General features: G+C 45.6%; 1 protein-coding gene across 4 annotated transcripts in view; it reads right to left on the bottom strand.

Annotated features, from left to right (window-relative positions):
- The window catches only part of BCAS3 (BCAS3 microtubule associated cell migration factor), a 460,752-nt gene that overhangs the window by 339,672 nt on the left and 98,533 nt on the right, over nt 1-22,547 (bottom strand). The window lies entirely within an intron of this gene.

Here is a 22,547-nt window from a genome sequence, read left to right as displayed (position 1 = left end):
AGAGGGGTGGATTGCCATGGAAAATGGGCCCGCTTCACCCCCATAAACCTAAGCCTTAATGCAAGAATGCAAAGGACTCTCAGCGAAACTGTAAAAAGGCATCACCGCACTGCCAAGAGAGGAATTCACTGAACAAGCACGTCCATCAGCATTAAAAACCCGTGCCCGAGATTCACAGATTCAATGGCTGTAGCTCATACGTTGCTTGCACAGGGTCCCAGGTTCAAACCCTGGCATCTTCAGCTAGGACTGGGAAAGGCTGACTGAAACCCAGGAGAACAGCTGCCAGCCATTGTCAAAAATACTGAGCTAGGTGAGCCAAGGGTCTGACTCAGCATAAGGCAGCTTTTTGGACTTCCCAGCAGCTGCCTCTTTGAGCTTTCTTGGACCACCTGGAAGGAGAGGGGAGAGAGACTGTAGCCTCCAGTGGCAACCAAAGGACCTTTGCCACACAGGTTATCAACTGAATCCTGTGCAGCCAGCAACTGACCAAGGAATGTGCCACAGCCAGAACTTTTAACTCGGTGCTTTCCAAGCAATTGACTCCATTTGCACCTTCAACCGTCAGTCCTCAAATCACCGTGCTTCTTCACACAGCAGGTAGTTAAAACTATGTAGCTTGCTCCCACAGATGGCAGTGATGTCCACTAACTTCAATGAATTTTTAAAAAGGATTAGATGAATTCATGGAGAAGGCCCTAGATGGCTAGTAGCCATGATAGCTGTGCTTTGCCTCCCGTCAGAGACAGTAATGCTTTTGAATACTAGTTGCTGGAAACTGCAGGAGGGGAGAGGGACTAGATGAGTCATTGGTTTGATCTAGTGGGCTCTGCTTATGTTCCCTTGTAGAAGATAACTGTAACTGTAATTTAATGAATGGTTCGCAACATGTTCTGAACACCTTCAACAACCAGAGGAAATCCTTCAACTATGTGAAGAAAGAGGCACAGCTGCATCTCCTATCTTGAATTCCATGAATGGAGCAGCGACCGGTGAGTTTTCAGTCACGCTCAGATATGTGGCTCCACCAGCTGTGGAATGCTAAAAGGAGCTGCTGCTGTCCCTCTTCTGAAGTGCTGGGAACACTTTTCCCAGATGAAAATATCTGAAATGAATTGGAGGCTCTCGGATAAATTACCATTGCGCCATATGGGTTCTGCCTGTTGCCTTTTCCCTGCTGTTGCTGAGAAGAGACCCCTCCCAGAGGTGCAGTTCCCAGCATCCTTAACAAATGGCAGTTACCAGGATACTTTGGAGGAAGACATGGACTGTTAAAGTGGTATAAAAATTGCTTTAAATGCATTGTGTGCATGTGACCATAGTATTCCAAATCATCTCCCCACCCCTCCAAGAAACACACACACACAATTAAATTTTTTTAAAAAAATTGAAGTGGCATTCTGTGGTCTATACATATCATGCAGAGTTGCAGATCCATAAACTAAATTGACACAAGTGAATGAGCCACATGGATTGGCATCCTTAGCAACAACCCAGCAGGCTACACAGTATCTGTGCAAGTTCTGAAGAAGGATGTCTCTTCTCCTTGCCTTTTTAATGGTTTTAACAGTAATCATTTGGCTTGTTGAAAGAGTAAAGAGATGGATGGTGATACGGCAGCTGCGGGAGGAAAAGGGAGTCCTCTTTCCAAGAGAGAGATGGATGGCATCCGATCTGGCCCTTCGCCTGCCTAACAGAGGAGTCTGCTGTGTGTCATCATGTTCAAATAAGAGGCTTTCATCAAGTGAGGACCTATGTTAACTTTGGCTGCCATCCAGCGCCCTGTAAGAGTGCATAAGGACCACTTCCCAGGCTAAGGTTCCAAAACACTGCTAGGATCAGTGCAGATTCAAACCAGGAGCTTCTTGTCTGAACACTGATGATCCTTGTGGAGAGTTGCCAGGTCCCAGTAGGGTTGCCAGATGAACCTGGAAACCAGGGAGTGCTACTTCAAAGGTCTGGTGGTGCTTAGTGAGGACAGAGGAGTGAACTACCTGATCCAGGAGCCTTATAGAAGAACCTCATGAACAAGGCAGCTAATGGCAAAGTGCTGTTGCTTTCCTCCCAGCACCCTTGAGATTTTAGCACTTTACCAAAGAAATCCTGCGAAGGAAGACTAAATCCTAAAAATTGAAGTCCTTCTTTTACAACAAAAGAAAGTACTTCTTCACACAGTTAAACCGTGGAATGCACTTCCACGAGAAATAGAAATGGCCAGCGATTTGGTTGGCTTTAGAAGCGGGTTAGACAAAACCATGAAAAATAAGGCTATCAATGGTTGCTAAGCACTTCAGCTAAGTTCTGTCTCCAGCGCTGGAGGCCTTTGAATACCAGTTACTGGGAACCACTAGTAGGGAGAGTTCCTGTTATGCTCAAGTCCTGCTTGGGGGCAGGGGGATTCCTGTAAGCATCTGATTGGCCACTGTGGGAACAAAATGCAGACTAGATGGGCCATTAGCCTGATCCAGCGAAACTCCTCTTATGTTGACATATGCTCACCTTACCCTTTACCTTCAGCCCACATGGTGAGTCTTTCATTTGAGAGCACACAGTACAGCTGCATCAGAGTGCAGAATGCATCAAGTTTTGATTCAAAATGGCGATAAGGCAGGAAAGTGTGGTGGTCCGCCAAGGCAGAGCTAACTCAAACAGTCAGCGGAAGAACCACTCTTGGCAATCAGTCAGGTCGACGCAGACTCAGCCACCTGCAGGACTGAAGCTCTCCACCACAAGAGCTGTTGATTCAAGGAGGTGAAGAGAGATATTTCTTGTAAATCCTTGCCACATTTGATCTACGGCTCTCGACTTGCTTCAAGAATTTGCAGAGCACCCAAGTACATTCTTAGAAGATGATTAGCATCTTTAACCATGTGTGTGTGTGTGAGAGAGAGAGAGAGAGAGAGAGTGCTTAATTCCATATTGTTAGTCAAAATAATAAATTGCTGAGGTTTTGGAACCTTTACCTCCTTTCGCACACATGTGTGTATATATTTCTCTTTTTATGTGCTATTTTCCATCTCTCATTACTTCTCACTGAGGAGTTTTGGTTTCCAGCTTTTGTGGCTCAACACTGAAGTTTCTCACTTTGGCTCCCAAACAGCAGAAGTACTTTGTGCAATTCCTTCATGCCTCTTTTGAAGTTCTGAATACACATGGGCAGAGGAACGAAGAACCTAACAATGTGGATTTAGCTTTCAAATAATGGGTAGGCTTTAGGGTTGGGCAAACTATTTGGCTGCTATACAACTAAGCCATTCTCAAAGGAGACCCAGAGAAATAGACTGCAGTTAGTTGTGCCCATTGATGGGAGAGTTAGGAGGTCAACAATATCTGGTAGTCACCATATTGGCTCCCCTGATACTAGAAGGAAGGGAGCTGCTAGGTCAGGTGCACTGTTGCCATTTTTGACATCATGTTTCGCATCATGTTGATCTAGTCTGGGCTTGGTCTACCTCTGGCCTGAGTACCAAATCTTAGAATACCCCCTGCCTGAATCCCTGGAGAGTTGCAGCTGCCCGTTATGATGGCTAATTCTGAGCTAGATGAAACAATGGTCTGACACAGTGTAAAGAAGTTCCCTACTCCTACGTTCTTGAAGTTCTGGCAGTAGGGAGTTGGCAGAACATCAGTCAAAGAGATGTGGTATCCTAGGATAGAAAAAAGTGTAAGAAAAGCCCTACTGGAAAGCCAAAAAGGTCAAAAGCGAAAGGCTCATGTTCTTGCAGTGGCCAACTTCACGCCTCATCTGGGAAGCCTGCAGGCAGGATGGTGCAACAGTACTCATTCCATGTGCAATACCCAGAAAATAGTATTCAGAGGCATACTGCCTCCGACTGTGAAGGTAGAACATAGCCATCATAGCTGGTAACCATTGACAACCTCGTCCTCCATGAATTTTGCAATCCTTTTTGAAAACTACCCAAACTGACAGCCTCACTACCTCTTGTGGGAGTGAATTCAAGAGTTTAGTTATGACCTATGTGAATATAGCTCCCATTATCCTTTTACCCAAGTCTTCTCTTAACCCAGTGCTATGTTTGAAGGATACTGTTGCATGTCACCCCAATTTCCAAGGGGTGAGATCTCAGGCCTAGATTCAAACAGCCACCCAAAGTCAGGCTCTGCCTTTCAGACATTATCAGCTTGCTGCCTTCCTTCTCGGTGACATCACACACACACTGTTCAACTGTAAACTCTGGCTTTTGTCTTTCTCACTATCTGCAAGGTGGAGGAGGAGAGCCACACATTTGCCATCTGCCCCGGAGCCCCTCTCTTTTGCTTTCTTAATGGCCCATCACCTTTCTTTTGTTTTATTAATGGCCCTTCACCCAGGTGATCACCTCATGAGGAAGCTACCCTGGTTTATATTTTAACACTTGCTAGGATTATAGGGATTAGAAATCTGGCACCCACAACTCATAGCAATACTATACCTCTATTCACAACACACACTTCCACCATGCCTCCATCTGAAACACAAACACTCCCCAACGTATTTTTGGAGGGAATGATCACCACCCTGCCAGTGGGGAAGGAGAAGGCCTTCCTGCTTGTTTTTTTAAACTGACATTTGTCCCATTTAGCAGATAACATCTGAAATGAGTTCAAATTCTTGTGTACGTGTAATAACTTGGCAAGAATTTATGAGCCGAGCAGATATTGCCATGCGGACATTTCAAAGCCATTTGTAAAAAGGGGGTGGGGGTTTGCAAGTGAAGTTCAATTAGCAATGGTTTCCCTCCTCCCTCTCAAATCCACAGAGAAGATGGAAAAATCCCATTCAGGAGGAATTAACTATCCTTCCATGCATGCAAAAGATACAAAGACCTCACACACTCGCACAGCAACAACCACCAAAGTTCGTTACAGTGAGCACTTCCATTGGCTTCAATTTACAGCTTCCCATTTGCAACGCATGCTATCTGGTGAAGGATGAAATAAGGTGCATTTGCATAAAGAAAATAAAGGCTGGTTGGGGATGTGGGAGGAGAAATGCAGAGGGGATAGACATAAAGGGGGGAGTTGGAGAAGGGGGCACAGATGTAGATTGTGGCTTAAGAGCTATTTCTGCAGTATCAGAAGACTAAACCAGACTCCGGGCTGGCCATAAACTAAAACCCACGCCCTGAAGCGAGGTGCCAAGCCACAAAAAGAATTTGCGTCAACTGGGAATACAAGGAAGAAGAAGAACTTCTAATTATAGGGCCTGGAAGCGGAAGCCGTGAGTGATTAGGAGTTTAGGCACTGCTGTGTGTTTACTTGGGAGCTTCCTCTCCTCGTTGCCCCCTTGATAGATGAGGTTGGCCTAAAGGGTGGGATTGAAAGTTTGCTGATGAGATGCAGAAAAAGGCTCCAGGACCCGAGCGGGGATGGCGACGGGATAACCGACGGCTTCTGCGGCCGTGTAGCAACATAAGTCTTTTCAACTAGGCGTCAGTTGGTTAGCCCAAGAAGACAAAATTAAAGGGTAGGGAATCTCAGCTGGGTACTTGCAGTTAAAGAAGAGGAAGAGACAGAGAGAGACAGAGAGAGAGAAAAGTAAAAAACATATATATAGGAAACCAGCACAGCTCAGATTTCTTAGATACATCCCTATTTATAACACCTCTCTAATTGCTGTGCTGTTGATGAAACCCACTTAGATGCACATAGTTTTGCCACTGGTTGAGCTGCCAAGAGTAGTTTTTTTGTGTGTTTTTTTTAAAAAAAGGTTCCTTTGAGTGTTGCCATCTTAGAAAGAAAACACAATCTTTCTTGTGCCTCTAAGGCCAATTGCTTCAATTCAACTGGGTCTACTCTAAGTAGAACCAATGGTACATGCAACCTATTTTAACCTTAACCTCTGTAAGGTTCAAATGTACCAGTCCCATGATTCTGTCATCAACACAGCTGAATCTTTACACAGGTGACCTTAAAGTAGCTGGATTGTATTCCATGTTAGTAATACTCAGAGTAGACCTACTAAAAGTAATGAGCAGGACTAACAGGTATATTATTCCAATGGGTACAACTTATTTGGATCCAATCCCTTGCTTCCACACTGTGTACTGAGACATATGCTAACAAACCACGAGAGAATTGCTTGCATGCTAATGAGAAATTATTTACCTGAGTAATTAAAGTCTCCCAAAAGCTCAAAGTCATGTCTGCATGATATATTGTTCTGGCCTTGCTCCTCTTCCAATTAGCAGTATTTTGCCACACCTTTGCTATAAGGTGTGCCTGGGTCATTCAGATCACTCCTGGTGCAGAATTGCCCCCCTCAAAGGATGTATGTCAAAAACAGTGAATCAAAACAGGGCGGGGCTACTTTGAGAGAGGACCATTTTTTACACAACATGTAACTTATAGAAGCACCACCTCAAGATGTGGTGATGACCACTAGCTTAGCTCAGGATGGGCACAAAGTAGATTGCAATCTACCAAGCAGATCTCTGGGTGAGTCACAGTAATCTGCACAGGTGTCTGGCTCCAAATTGTTTAACAATAACGACAATACTTTTTCCCACCTGCTGAAATGAAGAAAGCTTGGGAAGAAAACCAGGAGTGGATTTTTTGTATGTGGGAGGGCTGTGAGCTCAGTTTGGGTACTGACAACGAAAAGGGCTAGTGTGTCACTCACACAATACAGAGTTATCTTGTGATATCAAAGCCATCGTCTAAGGCTGCAATCAAACCTACTTCGATCTCAACATTGATCTCAACAGGACTTACTTCTGATGGTTAGGATTGCACTTTAACTCTACACAGCGTGAATGAGGCACCAGCCCTCTCCTGCTATTGCTCCACAGGTAATGACAATTTTTCTGTTTCTGAACCTGGAAGTTCCATAAGCTTCTGTTGAACTGCAGGGTGGTGTCTCTAATCTACACATGAAGCCCAGTCAAGAATGAAAACACTAGCAGAGAGATGAGTGATGGCTGGTGAGCCAGCCAATGGGATAAAGAAAGGTTAGTTCAAGAAGCAGCTGTTTGGAGAGAAGGAAGAAGATATAGGAGCTACTGAATCCAACAATGACACTGGGTTGGCCTTCTGAGATAATCTGACTCTCCAGGGCTATGGCATGACAGCCCAGTCTCAAAATGCCTGCAGTTATCTCCTCCAAATGGCAAGCTTGGTAATCACTGTCAAATTTGGGCAGAGGGGGATTCCTCTTCAATCACCACAGCACTGACACCCTCACTTGACATAAGACCATGGAGGCTGACCCCTTCCTTATAAGAGACATAGCCTAATGTAGAACTGCTGCTTTGCACCCAGAAGGTCCTAGGTTCAAACCTTGGGCATCTCCAGGAAGGGCTGGGAAAATCTACCTTGCCTGAAAGCCTGGGGAGCTGCTGCCAGTCTGTGTAGAAAATACTGAGCATGATGAACCAAGGGAGTTCCCTATATTCATATATGCACATGCACACAAACCCTTTTGGGGATCATAGCACTTGGCTCCAACTGTGAAGTCCATGTGGAAATAAGAAACAGGACTAATTTGCAATGGGGTTTCAATACTGCAAACCTGATACTTTTTGGGTAAAAACCGACCAATCCCGGAACCGTGGTTCAAACAAGCCTGGACCATGCTAGTCTTTATTTTTCACAAATAGCTATGTTGCTGCCAACCTTGTGTCCCCAAATACACAAAAATGAATTTGATAAGTCACCCAAGAAGAGAATCTGTGAGGCGTTATTGAGGCTTCTCAACGATCTAACAACCCCACCCCCAACCCCACTTACTTTGATAAATGGGAAAACACTTCTGCGGAGAAAATTCCAATTTAAACTTCTTTAACTATTAACCCAAGACCACCATCGTATTTCAATATACCACATTTAACTAACCAGAGGAATTTCAGCTCTGTTAGAGGTGCAGTCAGGCATCCACAGGGGTACACAGTTTAATCTGTTTTACTGCAGGCCTAACATTAATTTTCCCTGTTATTAATGGGTGGAAAAGCTCTCTCTGAGCCAAAGAGGGGGCTGCTGCTTAAAAATTAGACGTGTTGCCTTTCACAGCTCTCGGCCTGCAGGAGTGACGCCTGTGGAAGGGAAGATCAATTATTTACTACATTACAACGGAAAAACATGTATTTACTGGACACTAGGCTTTTGAAAGTGAACCAGATCTTCCAAGTGCATTTTAATGTCTCAGGTGCTGGACATGTCTCTGGCCGCAAAGAAAATCTAGAGGTCTAGAGGTAGAAGGCAGTGATGGTCACCAGCCTATTTGGCTTTAACAAAGGATTAGACAAATTCATGGAGGAGAGAATTATTGAAGGCTACTAGCCACAATAACTATGCTCTGCCTCCATAGTCAGAGGCACTAATGCTTCTGAGTATCATTTGCTGGAAGCCACAGCAGGGGGAAAGTGCTCTTCTGCTCGCATCCTGCTTGCAGGTTTGGCAAAGGTTTGGCAAAGGCTGGGTTGAGAGGCATCACTTGTGTGATGGACCAACACAATGCCCACCACAATTCCTCTATCCGTCTTCGCAGCTTAAAGTTCTAAGATAAAGCCTGCTTCAGAGGGACTCTCTCATCTCTTGCGACGAGGCTGTTATGCCACCAGCTTCCTTGTGGGAAGGATATCAGTCAAGATGAAGCAGCAGGTAAGAACATAAGAAGAGCCTGCTGGATCCAGCCCATGGTCTATCTAGTCCAGCATCCTGTTCTCAAAGTGTACAAGCAGATGCATGTGGGAAAGTGTCCCCCCACCGCTGTGGTTTCCAGAAAGTGGTATTCAGAAGCATTTCTGAAGGCAGCCCTGTTCAGGGAAGTTTTTAATGTGTGACATCTTAGTGTATTTTTGGTCTTTGTTGGAAGCCTCCCAGAGCGGCTGGGGAAACCCAGCCAGATGGGCGGGGTACAAAAATAAATAAATAAATAAATAAATAAATAAATAAATAAATAATTTATTATTATTATTATTATTATTATTATTATTATTATTATTATTATTATTTCAATCTTTGACTGTGGAGGCAGAGCAGTCATTGTGGCTAGTAGCCACTGATAGTCTTATCTTCCATGGCGCCAGTTGGGTACCCAGCCTCCATAGGAACCATCTGCTACCAAGTACCCTGGTGCCTTTTAATAAGTTGACTTTGCTGATTGTGTGTGTGTGTGTGTGTGTGTGTTTTAATGTAGCTTAATGTTATCCCAACACTAAAGGAGTGGCAACTTAAACTATCCGATTATTTGGAGTTGGCTAAATTGACACAGAAAATAAGAAATCAAAGAAGTGCAAAATTTAACAATGAATGGAATAAATTTAGGATATATGTGGAAATAGAGACAAGGGGAAAATCAAAATGTTGATCAGAAACACATATGTACTTACAGAAATCACAGTAGGCATGAGATAACGCTTACTACGTAAAAAGTTTTATTAAGGAATAGACACAGCAGATAGATAAACAAGGCAATATTTTCCGAAATCGAGATAAAGGGAAGTCGATCAATGTTATTTAAAGTTGTATGTATTTTGTGTTTTTCTCTTTTTTTCTCTTTTTCTTTTCTTTTTTTTCTCTTTTTCTCTTTTTTCTTTTTCATTTTGTCTTTTGTATGTTTGTGAAATATATTTATGTCAAAATTTAATAAAAAAATAAAATAATGTAGCTTAATGTTTAGTTGTATCCTGAAAGGCGGGATATAAATAATTGTAATATTAAATAAATAAAATAATATCTTTCCCATTAGCGTTGATCCTTACTCAGCCTGTGGTATTTCCTCTCTCCCTTCCTCTCCCACTGTCTCCATATTAAGGACTTGGCTTTCAGCCTTTATTCATTCATGCGGTCAGTACACAGTTGGAATGACATCCTAACTTCCTAGTCAGGCCATGGAATCTTCTTCCTTCTTCCCATTCGCACAGAATTCTTGGCCACCTCCCTGCCTCTGCCCCCAAATAATGACACCCCCACATTTGCTCCTATTTCAGTTGCTTGCCCATTGTCATTATATGCCCATCAGTGCCTATATCTCAGACAAGAAGGCAAAAGTGCTGAGTTAAATATGCAGCTTCATGTTGGAGCCCAACTGACTCAGTTTTTCGCAAAGATTTTCTGCTGCTCTGAAAGATACCTGCCCCATCTTGGTGATTTCCCAGTGCTTCTTGCTAAAAGCATCTGGTTTTTCATTTCCTCTGCTCTCATTTTCCCATTGTGACATCAAGATGTAATGAAATATGGTTCGCTATTGACCCTTAGGGTCCCTTCCAGATTCTAGGCTGCACTGTGACATCGTTCCATTTGCTGTGTGATCCCTGGTTGGGAATCATAACCTGTGTGATTGTTTCTGGAGTGAGGAAGCAACAGTAGCCAAAGGAAATGAGGTGGGGAGGTGACTGTCTGAATGATCAGTGCAAATAAGAAGTGTGGGAAATGTTTCTGCACCTTCAAAATTGCTAACTTCTACCTGGAAAACTGAACCTGGAGAATAGTCAGTACGAGATTTAATTCATTGTGAAGCTGCTAAGCGAGGGAAACCACGAGAGCAGTGCTAGTGGCAACATAGAATGTATGTTTATCTACCACTGCACTAATGTTTAACTCAAATCGTAACATTTATAGCTCTGGGTTAAGCTTCGGCATTAAAAATTGAAAGCTGAAATATTGCTTCTGCCACTGGAAGTAATAATCATTCTACAACAGCTACTTCTACAGCAGACGTGCCAAAAAATTACAAGAAAATTCCCCATTATACCATCAAAATTTGTTCTGGGGTAGATGCTGAATAATAATAATAATAATAATAATAATAATAATAATAATAATAATAATAATTTATTTATACCCCGCCCTCCCCAGCCAAGGCCGGGCTCAGAGCGGCTTACAAGCAATAATAAAAACAAGTTGAATGATTACAACTTAAAAACAACATTAAAACACAACATTAAAATATTACAACATTAAAATAAAATGTAGCCTCAATGCAGGAGGAGAAGGAAAGAAAAAAGAAAGAGAGGGAGGGAGGGAGGAATCAAATTGGCTCCAAGCCAAAGGCCAGGCGGAACAACTCTGTCTTACAGGCCCTGCGGAAAGAAATCAGATCCTGCAGGGCCCTGGTCTCATGAGGCAGAGCGTTCCACCAGGCCGGAGCCAGAGTTGAAAAGGCCCTGGCTCTGGTTGAAGCCAATCTAACTTCCTTAGGGCCCGGGACCACTAGGGTGTTGCTATTTATGGACCTTGATGCTCTCCGTGGGGCATACCGGGAGAGGCGGTCTCATGAAGGGCTTTAAAGGTCAAAAGCAGCAACTTAAATCTGACCCTGTACTCTACCGGGAGCCAGTGCAGTTTGAAAAGCACTGGGTGAATATGCTCCCATGGCAGAGACCCCGTGAGGAGCCTCGCTGCAGCATTCTGCACCCGCTGGAGTTTCTGGGACAGCTTCAAGGGCAGCCCCACGTAGAGTGAATTACAGTAGTCAAGCCTGGAGATGACCATCGCATGGATCATTGTGGCCAGGTCAGGGGGGGAAAGGTAAGGGACCAACTGCTTGATGTGGCGAAGGTGGAAAAATGTCGCCTTGGCTGTTGCTGAAACTTGCGCCTCCATGGAAAGGGAGGCGTCAAGGATTACAACCAAACTCGTAACAGAAGGCAATGGCACTAATTGGGCCCCCCCAAGAGAAGGGAGTTGGTCCCTCATCCCCATGCCATCCCGACCCAGGCATAGGACCTCTGTCTTTGAAGGATTTAGTTTCAATCAGCTCCCACAAAACCATCTAGCCACAGCTTCCAAGCATCTGGTCAGTGTGTTCGGGGCCGAGTCGGTGTGGCCATCCATCAGCAGATAGAGCTGAGTGTCATCAGCATATTGGTGACAGCCCAGCCCAAAGCTCCGGATAATCTGGGCAAGGGGGTGCATAAAGATGTTAAAAAGCATTGGGGAGAGAATTGCGCAGTGCGGCACTCCACACACCAAGGAATGGCGCAATGACATTTCCCTCCCTAGTGCCACCCTCTGTCCCCGACCAGAGATAAAAGAGCACAGCCAGTTACGGGCTATGCCCTGTATCCCCACGTCTGTGAGGCGGTGGTCCAGAAGATCATGATCGACCTTGTCAAAGGCTGCTGACAAATCTAAAAGGAACAGCAGTCCTGACCCGCCTCGATCCAGTTGTCTACAGAGGTCATCTGTTAGGGCAACCAGAGCCGTCTCGGTCCCAAAACCAGGACGGAAACCAGACTGAAATGGTTCTAAAGCCGATATTTCCTCCAGAAACCTACCAAGCTGTTCAGCAACTGCTCTCTCAATTACCTTACCCAGATACGGAAGATTTGAAATTGGGCGGTAATTGGATAGGTCTAAGGGATCTAATGAAGTTTTCTTTAAGAGTGGACACACTACTGCTTCCTTCAGTTCCCCTGGGAATGTCCCTGTGTCAAGGGACAAATTGATAATTTCAACCAGGGGGGTCTGCGCAACATCTGGACACTCCCTAATCAGCCAAGATGGGCATGGATCAAGGAGGCAGGTGGTGGGCCTACCAACTTGGAGGAATCTATCCACATCAGCAGGGAGCATCCGATCGAAATGGTCCAACACTGGACCTGAAGTCAGTCGAGGGGCCTCCAGTTCAGTAATTGTATCTAAATTGGCAGGGAGGTCATGGCGTAGCAACAGGACTTTCTCTGCAAAAAAGCTCGCGAATGCCTCACAGCTGTGGGTCAAATTTGTGCTTAAATTTGGTTGTCCTCCTAAGGACGTTATTGACCTAATTATTCTAAAAAGTTGTGCCGGGCGAGAGCTAGCGGATGCAATGGAAGCTGCAAAGTAAGATTTCTTAGCAGCTTTTAAAGCCATCTCATAGGCTTTCATAAGCGTCCTATAAGATGTTCTTGAGGCTCCGTCATGAGTCCGTCGCCATACTCGCTCTAGCCGTCTGAGATCCCGCTTCATTTTCCGGAGCTCCTCAGTAAACCAAGGGGCCTGGTTTCGACGGGGTCGCAGAGGGCGCTTAGGCGCGATCTCATCAATGGCTGCCAAGAGCCGGTTATTCCAGTCCTCAACAAGGTCATCTAATGAGTCACCAGGAGGAGCAGGGTCCCGCAAGGCTTGTCGGAATCTATCAGGATCCATCTGTTTTCGCGGACGAGCCCAAATAGGTTCGCCACCTGAGCAGGGGAGGAGCGGGAAGTCAATCTTGGCTTTCAGAGCGTAGTGATCAGACCATGGCACTTCCACAGGGGGAAGCATGATCACATCTATGCCAGCCCCAAAGATCAGTTCTAGCGCGTGGCCTGCTTGATGAGTGGGGCCCAAAACAAACGGGGAGAGCCCTAGTGTTGCCATGGAAGTCAGTAGGTCCAGAGCCTGTGAGGAGGGAGCAGCATTGGCATGGACGTTGAAGTCTCCCAAAACCAGTAGGTTTGGGAATTCCAAGGCCCAGCCCGCCACCACCTCCAGCAGGTCTGACAGGGTGGCTGCCAGTGTGCTGGGTAGTCGGTACACCAGCCAGACAGCCAAGCTCTCCTTGGTGCCCCACACGAGACCAACACATTCAATGCCGGTGATCGCTGGTGATTGCAGAGCTCTGAAAGAGCAATCCTCCCAGATTAAGAACGCTACTCCTCCCCCCCGACCAACAGTCCGTGATTGATGGAGGACAGAGAAACCTGGGGGTGTTATCTCATGTAGGGAGACTACTTCGCCTTCCCATACCCAGGTCTCCATCACGCAAGCCAGGTCAATCCCCTGCGAGACAAAAAAGTCACGCATGGTGGCGGTTTTGTTGCCTATGGACCTGGCATTGCACAGGACCAATGATGGAGGTGGGTAATCCTTGCTCTCCCTACCCTCATCCCTTGGGATGGGGTGCAGATTGGAAGGGGTTCGAGGATCACTGCATCTCGAAACCCTTTGCCAATAGAGATATTTAGCCCCACCGCCATTCCTCCCTAGCCCTTCAATAGTGGAAATCCCAGACCCCATACTAGCCTCCCCAGTAGAGGGGTAACATCCCCTCAATAACAAGTCATCCTTGGGCCAGGACTCCTGGGTCAAAATGGTATGGGGAAGAGGTGGAGGTTTGATAGGGTAAGTATCCCTAGAAGATAAAACCCAACCAACCACACCCCAAGTGGGGAGGACAGTCCCATGGTGTTTCATTAACTGTCAATCCCCCTCTCCCTCCTGGGTTGATTGGAGGATTGTTGATTCTATCTGTGGCTGTGGGAGTATTAATGAGGTATGCGCTATAAAATGTGGATCACTGGCCAACAAAGAACCAGCTTCGGAAGATCTGTCCATCCTGTCTCGCCAGGAGTACAGTAGAGAAGGCTGATCATTCTGATAGGTTTTTGGAACATTAGGCAAAGGTCCAGATGTAGATTTGGTGCTGGATATCTCCAGATTGTCAGCAACATAGAGTTCTTTAGGGGTTGTTGCCATAGAAATGTCGGAGGTGCCAAATTCCTCATCTAATTCGGTGTCGTTTGAAAAAGGAACAGGGAGTTGCACTGATGTCTTTCTACGGGATAAAGAGCTGTTGGACGTCTTTAAATATTGTGCTCTAGGCTCTACTGGCCTTATATTTTGGGTAGAAATCTCAGTCTTTATACTCATTAGCCTCTTCTTCAGGTCTTGTACTTCTAGGCTTACAGAGTCCTTTTTTTCCTTTGGGCAATTAGTGTTTCTAGTGTTGAGCTTGGTTTTCCTTATCCACATTAGCTTTGACTCTATGCAAGGGACCAATTGCCTCCTTGTTTCGTCCTTAAATACCCTCACTGGGCGGAGAGAATGGAACCACCATAGAGTATCCTTTATCTCCATGAGTCGAGATGGGAGGGCTGATGACCTAAAGGTCATAAATAGGCGCGTGGTGTTTCTCACGGTAGGCAGGAAGTGGAAATTTTCTAGATCTACATTTCGGTAATGGTAATTCAGGAGCTGAGACAAGGACATAGTAATTTGTCTGCGGTTCATCCACCTATGAGTGTATCGGTGAATCTCAAGCATTATCTGGTTCGTTTGCAAGACTTGACAGGACCTCACTTCATCCATAGATTGAGTTGGTGAGTTGTTAACAAAGTCATTTCTTATCATCCTTTTAAGGCCTTGGGCATTTAAAGGGGAAGAGCTAGTATCCAATTGTTTTTCAATGTTAACTATTTTGGTGAGGATTTCATTTAGTCTTTGGAGAACCAGAACCATAGTTTCTGCAGACAACATGCAAATCTCTTGGTAGGGGTGCGTATCTGGAATCGGTTGAAAGCAGGCTCCTCTAATATCTTGTTCTAGAGGCCTGGGTGGGTCAGCATTAGGAGTGGGAGGAATCCCTCCTGCTCCTGCTCTTGCCCTCTTGGACGGATTAGCTTTTTCTGGGAGGAGGGGGGTCGGGTCATTGTCATCCTCCTTAAGGGGGGGTAAGGTTGCCCCAACGTTGTTATTCACTGTTCTATTTGCTCCGTTTTCTTGGCTTCCTCAACCCGCTCTGTTTCTGAGCCAGGGAAGATGGCGTTGGCTCTCTGCTGATTCTTTGTTTTAGAGGAATTGTGAGTCCTAATAATGCTCTTCTGGCTCTTTGCACCTCGTTTTCTCCTTCCGGCAGGCATTCTCAATAAGGAAGTCCCCAGAAATCTTATTCTCAATAAGATTGCATTCCCACTAGTCCTTAAATTCCCTTGGGGGTTCCTCAGCTGGTGCCTCCCACCTCTCCTTTGCATCCAGCCAGTCCATAAATGTTACTGTGGACTCAAAACCATGCTAGCATATACTGTTTGCATTCACTTGCAGGATTTTCATGCCTCATCTTGGAGAAACATGTGAATTATGACGATTTCTGCTAATGTTTCCATTTCTGGTGGAATGCTCCAACATCCCTTTCAGCTACTGAGCTATGCTCTCTCCATGACAGGGAACCACAGCACATGCTAGAGCTGGAGCACTGATCTCACTGCAGTGATGGCTGTCGCTTGATGATGCAAGAGGACAGCAAGGCTGTCTGCCAAAACAGCAGTCTAGGCATTGACCTTAACAGTTAGCCTAGAAAAAAAAGTGTTAACAGTCTATTTACCTACTCTGTAAATCAGTGCAGCATGATCAGCATCTGAAGTAAAAAGTAACTCCCTTCCAGATTGCAAAAACCACCCTGATCACTTGCCTTACTTGCTAACAGGTAACCAACAAGACGGCTGGGGAAAGTCCTATGTAAGGTGCCATCATGTGGGAAAGCTGAAATGTTTGCAGATAGGAAGGGACAAAGGTTTACACATCCTTAGATTTGTGTTTGTGCTGGGCACATGTTACAGGGGGGCTTCTCAAGTGCTGCCGGCTTGTGGGAAGAACGTGGCTCAGTCGGTCGCAATTTGGTTACGGCAAATAAAAGACTGGCCTTCTGGTGACTCAGTGGAAGTAGTGTATTGTGCCAGAAAATCTGGGCTATTCCAAAGTTGACTCGGTATGGAAGGTTTACTTTGGACACCGAGCTGTCATCTTAACACTCCGCTTGCAAGACCATGCCATGGGTCTGGCTGCCAGAAAATGAAGTGGCTGCGTTCCACTTGTTAGGAAAACTACATCCCTTTCCAGGACTCAACACCTTATTTGCCACATCTAATCAATCCTGGCTAAGGGATTCTGTTACACACACACACACACACACACACACACACACACACTCTGCAATAGTTCTTGGCTAAAGGGTAAACAAGCTTTTGGGGCCCGTGGATACATTTTGATTTCTGAGTACCACCCCCTCTGGTCTCCTCTCTCCCCCGGATCAGCCCCCAGCCCCACGCCAGAGAGTAAAAAAGAGGAGAGAGAGAGAGCATACACTTCGCTTTCCCAATGGAGCCATGCAATTAATGGAGGTTGATGCTATTAGTAGCTCCTAGTTATGATGACTATATGCTACCTTCAGGGGAACAGCGGCAGGAGAAGGCTATGGCCCTCACATCCTGTTTGGGGGCTACTGGGAGCATGGGATGCTGGACTAAACAGGTCTTTGATCTGATCCAGAAGGATCTTCTTACATAGCAGCATGACAGCACAGGAGTACATCTACCTGAACACTCAAGTACCTTCCATTCAACTTCAGTTACAATCGCCTTACAAAGCTTGTGAATCTTAGCTTATCTGTCAGAGCAAACCACGGGAATGTGTAGGGTTGGGAGGAAAAAATGTGTACATATACATTTATTTTCCCCCTCCTGGGGCCCCCTGAAACAAAATTCAAGCGTAGCCAGTTCCTCTGGACTGAAAAGTCCAGATTGTGCGATTCTTATCAGATATGTGATTTACTGGCAATGTACAGCACGGGGGGGGGGGGAGGTTGAGAGGGAGAAGTGGGGGAGGTTTCTCCTGTTGCGACAATGTTTAAAGTCTGGAGGGGCATGTCATGCGCCACCCATACGGCTCACCACCACTACTCCAGATCACAGCGCCGAGCCAGGGGGTGCCCACTGCCAACACTGTAAATGCTGCCATTAAAATGTTTATTTTAATTCTGACCTCAGAGTCACAGCTAATAAACAAGAAAGGCAGTGGGAAATTGAAAAACAAACTCAATGCAGCTGTCGGACTGGCTGGTTCACAACAGCATTTTAACGGCGTCCTTTAATTTCAGCTTCTATGAATAGATCCCATACACAGCACGTTGCAAACTGAGCAGCCAAGGAAGCCTTGTCTCCCGCCCCCCCCCCAACTCACTGGTATGCTGTACGTGTCCCGTTTACAGCATTTAAAATAAATAAATAGATAGATAGATCCCTCAATCTTGTCCTCTTGTTTCCAGAAGGGCTGAACTAGCTCATGTTTGAGGAAGCCTTTAGCAAAGTGTCCTATAGCCAACCTGAACTGATTTACCTAACTATACAGCCCTGAGAGTCTTTGCGGGGGAACCACTATGTAGCTCTGCGTAGGGAGGTTTTTAACGCGTGATGTCCTACTGTGGTTTTATAGTTTGCTGGAAGCCGCCCAGAGTGGCTGGGGCAACCCAGTCAGATGGGCAGCAGATAAATTATTATTGTTTAAATTGTTATTATTATGACTATTTTAACTTTGCATGTTAAAACTTTAACTTTGCATGTCATATGTGCCCTAGACATGGCGTCACCCCAGGGCATTGTGGGGAGTTAAAATGACAACTCCTGGACCCAGCCACCTTTTCAAAGATGACCCCAGGGCAGGCATCAGTAGTGAGCACTAACTGTACTCTCCAACATTTCACTGAGCAAAATAAGGACTTGGAATAGGAATAGCCATTCTCACAGCAAATATAAGAACATAAGGTGGGGAGGCTGTTGTAAAAAAATAAAAATAAATTCATGCTATAGGAAGAGGGGCCTTTTAAGCATACCCCATAATACTTAGGGCATTGGAGGGTGTTCTGTGCACTTCTCAGCAGTCCTCACAACAAACCTTTAAAGTAGGCCAGTGCTAATTATCCCCAGATTGTACTTAAGAAGGCTGAGGGGACAGCAGTTTACCTAAAGCCACTTAGTCTAGAGAAGAGGTTAGACTTGGCAGCTCATGCCCCCCAACGCCCTTCCTTTCCACTCCATCTCTGCATTATCAGGCATGAAAAGTTCTCCTTATATCGATGTTTTATGGACTTCTCCAAAATTCACTAGAATACCTTTTTAACAAGTAGCGCCGCTGCTTTTAAGAGCCCTATTATACAGCCTATGAAAATAGCTTTGCAGGGCCTGTATAATTGCTAACAGTTAAGTGCTAATGGCATTATATAAACAGGCTTCGAAGCGGTCTGTTCATAAATGCTACTCAGGGCAATATAAACCCTACATGAGCCAAGGAATCGGGACAGCAAAGACTTAAAAAAAAAACAGGCCATGAAGAAAACGACATGGAGGGGGTGATAATCTCTGTTGCATGGGTTTCATGAGTCATATCACATGCTATGATTTCCTGCACAGAAACAAAATTTGAAATCCCGCAATACACAGCAGCAACCTTTGTGATGATGTGTGTTGCTGGAACCTATGACATTCCCTCTGGGAAGCCAGTTCCCCACTATCTGTCCAATAACCCCAACTCCCTGGAAGCAACAATAAGGTTTGGCCCTTCCAGATGCTGCTAAACTCCCAACTCCCATCAGCATGGCCAATGGCCAAGGATGATGGCAGCTGTAGTTCAGCAACAACTGGAGGGCCAGAGGCTCTCCACGTACAGCTAAGCTCTCTCTGTGTGCAAGGCTAAGAATCGGTGTGGTACCAGGGAGGCCAAGGCCCCGAGCACACAATTTTGGAGGGGGTGTGAATCAGGTTCCCCAGCGTGGCCCAGCCCAGTACTCCTCTCTGGCCTCCAAGGGCCACGTTGGCTGGCTGTGGCCCCAGTTTGCTTCAGTGAGAGCGGGGTCACTCCAGTGGTGTCAGTGGCGAGGGCTGGGCTGGAGGCCTGGCACATGTGCCCGTCTGGGCTGGGCGCAGGCAACCGATGCTACATCACTGCTGTAACATCAGTAGCCAAGACACCCATCGCCACGGTGTGCTCTTCGGTTGGAATATTCCAAGTGCAACGTGGCAGTCTGTGCTGTAGATGTCAAATATTCTTCACCATTTGGGGGACATCCTGCTGCCGCTGCTACTCCACAGTATATGTACAGCATCAGAATGATCAACATTGCTTGATATATGTAATCTCAATAAAACTTGAAGACAACTGTCTGGAAGGCCAACTGCATTGTCCCCGTAGAGCAAACTGAAGGCGGCAAGATAGGGCCACAGATGTTCCCCACCCTTGGATTAGGTGATGAACCCTAACCTTTGCAGCAGGTACTAATTGATGCCACCTTAGGAAAGCCCTGTCTTACTCAGGAACCTGTGGAACTGTAGGAAAATTCCAAAACAACTCAGGCCCAGCAGACCACATAAAACCGATGTCCTATTAAACCGCTTGTGGTGGAAACAGACAGGACAGACACAATTACTTCAATAACTTTTGCCGTTATTAGCTCAGCAGCTTGCTCAATTCCAACCTAAATTACAAGATGTCTTTTAATAATGTACGCTCAATAATACAGGAGTCGCTTGCCCAGATCCTGGAGACCGGAGGCTAGACAAATCGCCCGTTTAGTCTAGCCTGGCCTAAGATGGAGCAATTGATTCTACTGGATAACAATTTAATCCTTTCCCCTCCTCCTCTTGTTATCAAGATTACACACACTTAGAATTCCTGGCAGAGCGTCATGTACAACATTAAGAGTTTGGAGGCCAATTCATAAACATCTTAATCAACCAGCCTCCTATGGTGTAGGTTCCTCCCGTCTGTGACGACCTCCCAAACTGTAGTCCGAGGCGCCTTTGGTCGAGGAGAACTTGTGGATTTACATTTACAGGTCAGATGTGTTTCTATCAGGGTCACTGTAAGCATCCGTGATGTTTGTAAACTGTTTGGACCTCTTTAAATAAGGGAGATGATTCAAGGCTTAATTCCGCCTAATGAAACTTTTAATAGGGAAAAAAATCCTGTGGTGTTTGGCTGTGGATCTCACATACCAGGGTGCAAACGCACCTTTAGACTCACTGGGTGGCCTCTGGCAAAGTAAAAGTCAGCGGGTGGCAGGATCTGGACCAGCATGGGTTGGAATTGTTGCTGCATTCAAACTGCTGCTGAAACTCCCCAAATGACCCTGGGCCAGGAGCTCTTTCAGCCTAGCTTACATTACAGGGCTATTGGTTTGAACTGCTGCTGCGTTTGAATTGCTGCTGAAACTCCCCGGAAGACCTTGGACCATGAGCTCTTTCAGCCTAGCTTACCTCGCAGGGTCATTCTAAGGACACCGGCATTATTGCTCTAATGTATTTGTAAATTGCCAGGATGGAAGACCTGCAGCTCTCCGAATTATGTTCTCCAGATGCTGCTGGACTCCCAGTTCCCACCAGCCCTAGCCAGCACAGCCAATGGTCAGGAATAATGGGTGTTGGAGTCCAACAGCATCTGGAGGGCCAAGTGTAATTTTTTTTAAAAGTGATGAATTATTTGGTAGTGATTACTTTTTTGTAAGCCACCTTGTGCTCTAGAATTGGAGTGGAAGGGCGGGCCCAAAATCACCCCAATGAATTAATTAAATGGGGTCTTCCTGTGTGAGCTGATGTGAGCTCTTGAAGGAAAGGGTAGAGAAATATAAATTGTTGATCATCTATTTTCTAAAAGTTTGTTTTTAATCCAACACAGCGAAAACAATGCTGGAGGCAGAAGTTATGAGTTACCAGTCTCTGCAGCCACAGCAGGCGCTGTGATTCCCCAGTGGTTTGACTTTACCCCCAGAGGTGCGCTCCATTGTCTCCTGAGACAGATGGGTGCCAACAACAATGTTTTAGATTGCAAGCCTGAGGGCAGGGAAGGTCTCATCACAGATAAATGTAACAAATGAGAGGGTGCTGATTTTTAACTTCTTTTGCAAAGCTGGTGTACACCTCCTTAGCAAGTCTACATCCCAGTTCGAAAACTGTGGTAGGCAGAGGCAGGTGCTGGAAATGGGGCACACAAGTGCAGAAGCCCCACACAGAAATACATGGCAATATCTACAAATGCTATGATTAAAACACAGCTTCCCCTTTCCTCACCACTATCTCCTGTCACAAGCAGTAAGAGCAGCAGAACTCTGAGCCACACACAGTTATTAAGGAGTTCTGACATAACAGATGGGCTGTCAAGCGTAAGTCCAACTAGCCACTGTAAGCAGGGGAAAGAGAGGACATCCATTCCGTTTTTGTTCTCTGAAATGTGATTTCATCCCAAACCTCTTCGAGGCATTTTAATTCACTTTAAAACTCATTAATTTAGGCAAGCGGAAGCTCTTGATCTTCCACGGACCCTGTTTCACTGACCGCCATGCAGTCAATCAAAAAGTTATTACTCCTGTCGTAGGAAGGATAATAAACAAGTTATGCTGTCGGCTGGACGAGATTACACGGACAGGATGCATTCTACCTGCCCACAAGCCTTATTCAGCTGAAAGTAGGAAGGAGAGGGGCAAAAGTGCTTTCTTTGAGGCTTTAAATATAATTTTCAGATCACTTTTCTCCCCACCCATCACCGGGGGGGGTGGGGCACTAAGAAAGAAGCCCAAGTTACATCTCCAGGTTAAGCATTAAGTGCAAAAGGATAAGTGGTGTCAAATCTATGAGAATATTTGCACAAACCTCAAGAAATAAAATAATAAAAATCTCTGTGCGTGTGACATCTGTTCCAACTGGAATATAACGGATGAGGAAACCTTTTATTAACCTAACTTTTCAGATACATTAATGCCCATTTCCTACAGATATTGGATGTAATTTCTTGACCCAGTGCAGATATAATGCTTCCAATATCTCAGCATGGTAAGAAGATGGACAGCAGGCTACAAAGTCATGTCTTCCTTCCCCAGTGGCAGATATGGGGAACCATATGCCGTAGGACTCCAGCTTCTATCAATCCCAGTCAGTCAGGGGCCATGGGAACTGGAGTCAGTAACATCTGGAGGGCTGCTGGTCCCCCATCCCTTACTCATGAACATAGGGAGCTGCCTTATGCAATGGGTTCATTTAGCTCAGGCATAGGTAAACTCGGCCCTCCAGATGTTTTGAGACTACAACTCCCATCATCCCTAG

The sequence above is a fragment of the Podarcis erhardii genome (assembly GCF_964252035.2).
Source record: "Podarcis erhardii genome assembly, chromosome: 16".
Lineage (NCBI taxonomy): Eukaryota > Metazoa > Chordata > Lepidosauria > Squamata > Lacertidae > Podarcis > Podarcis erhardii.
The sequence above is the reverse complement of the archived record's forward strand: the minus strand, read 5'-3'. Positions and strand labels throughout refer to the sequence as shown.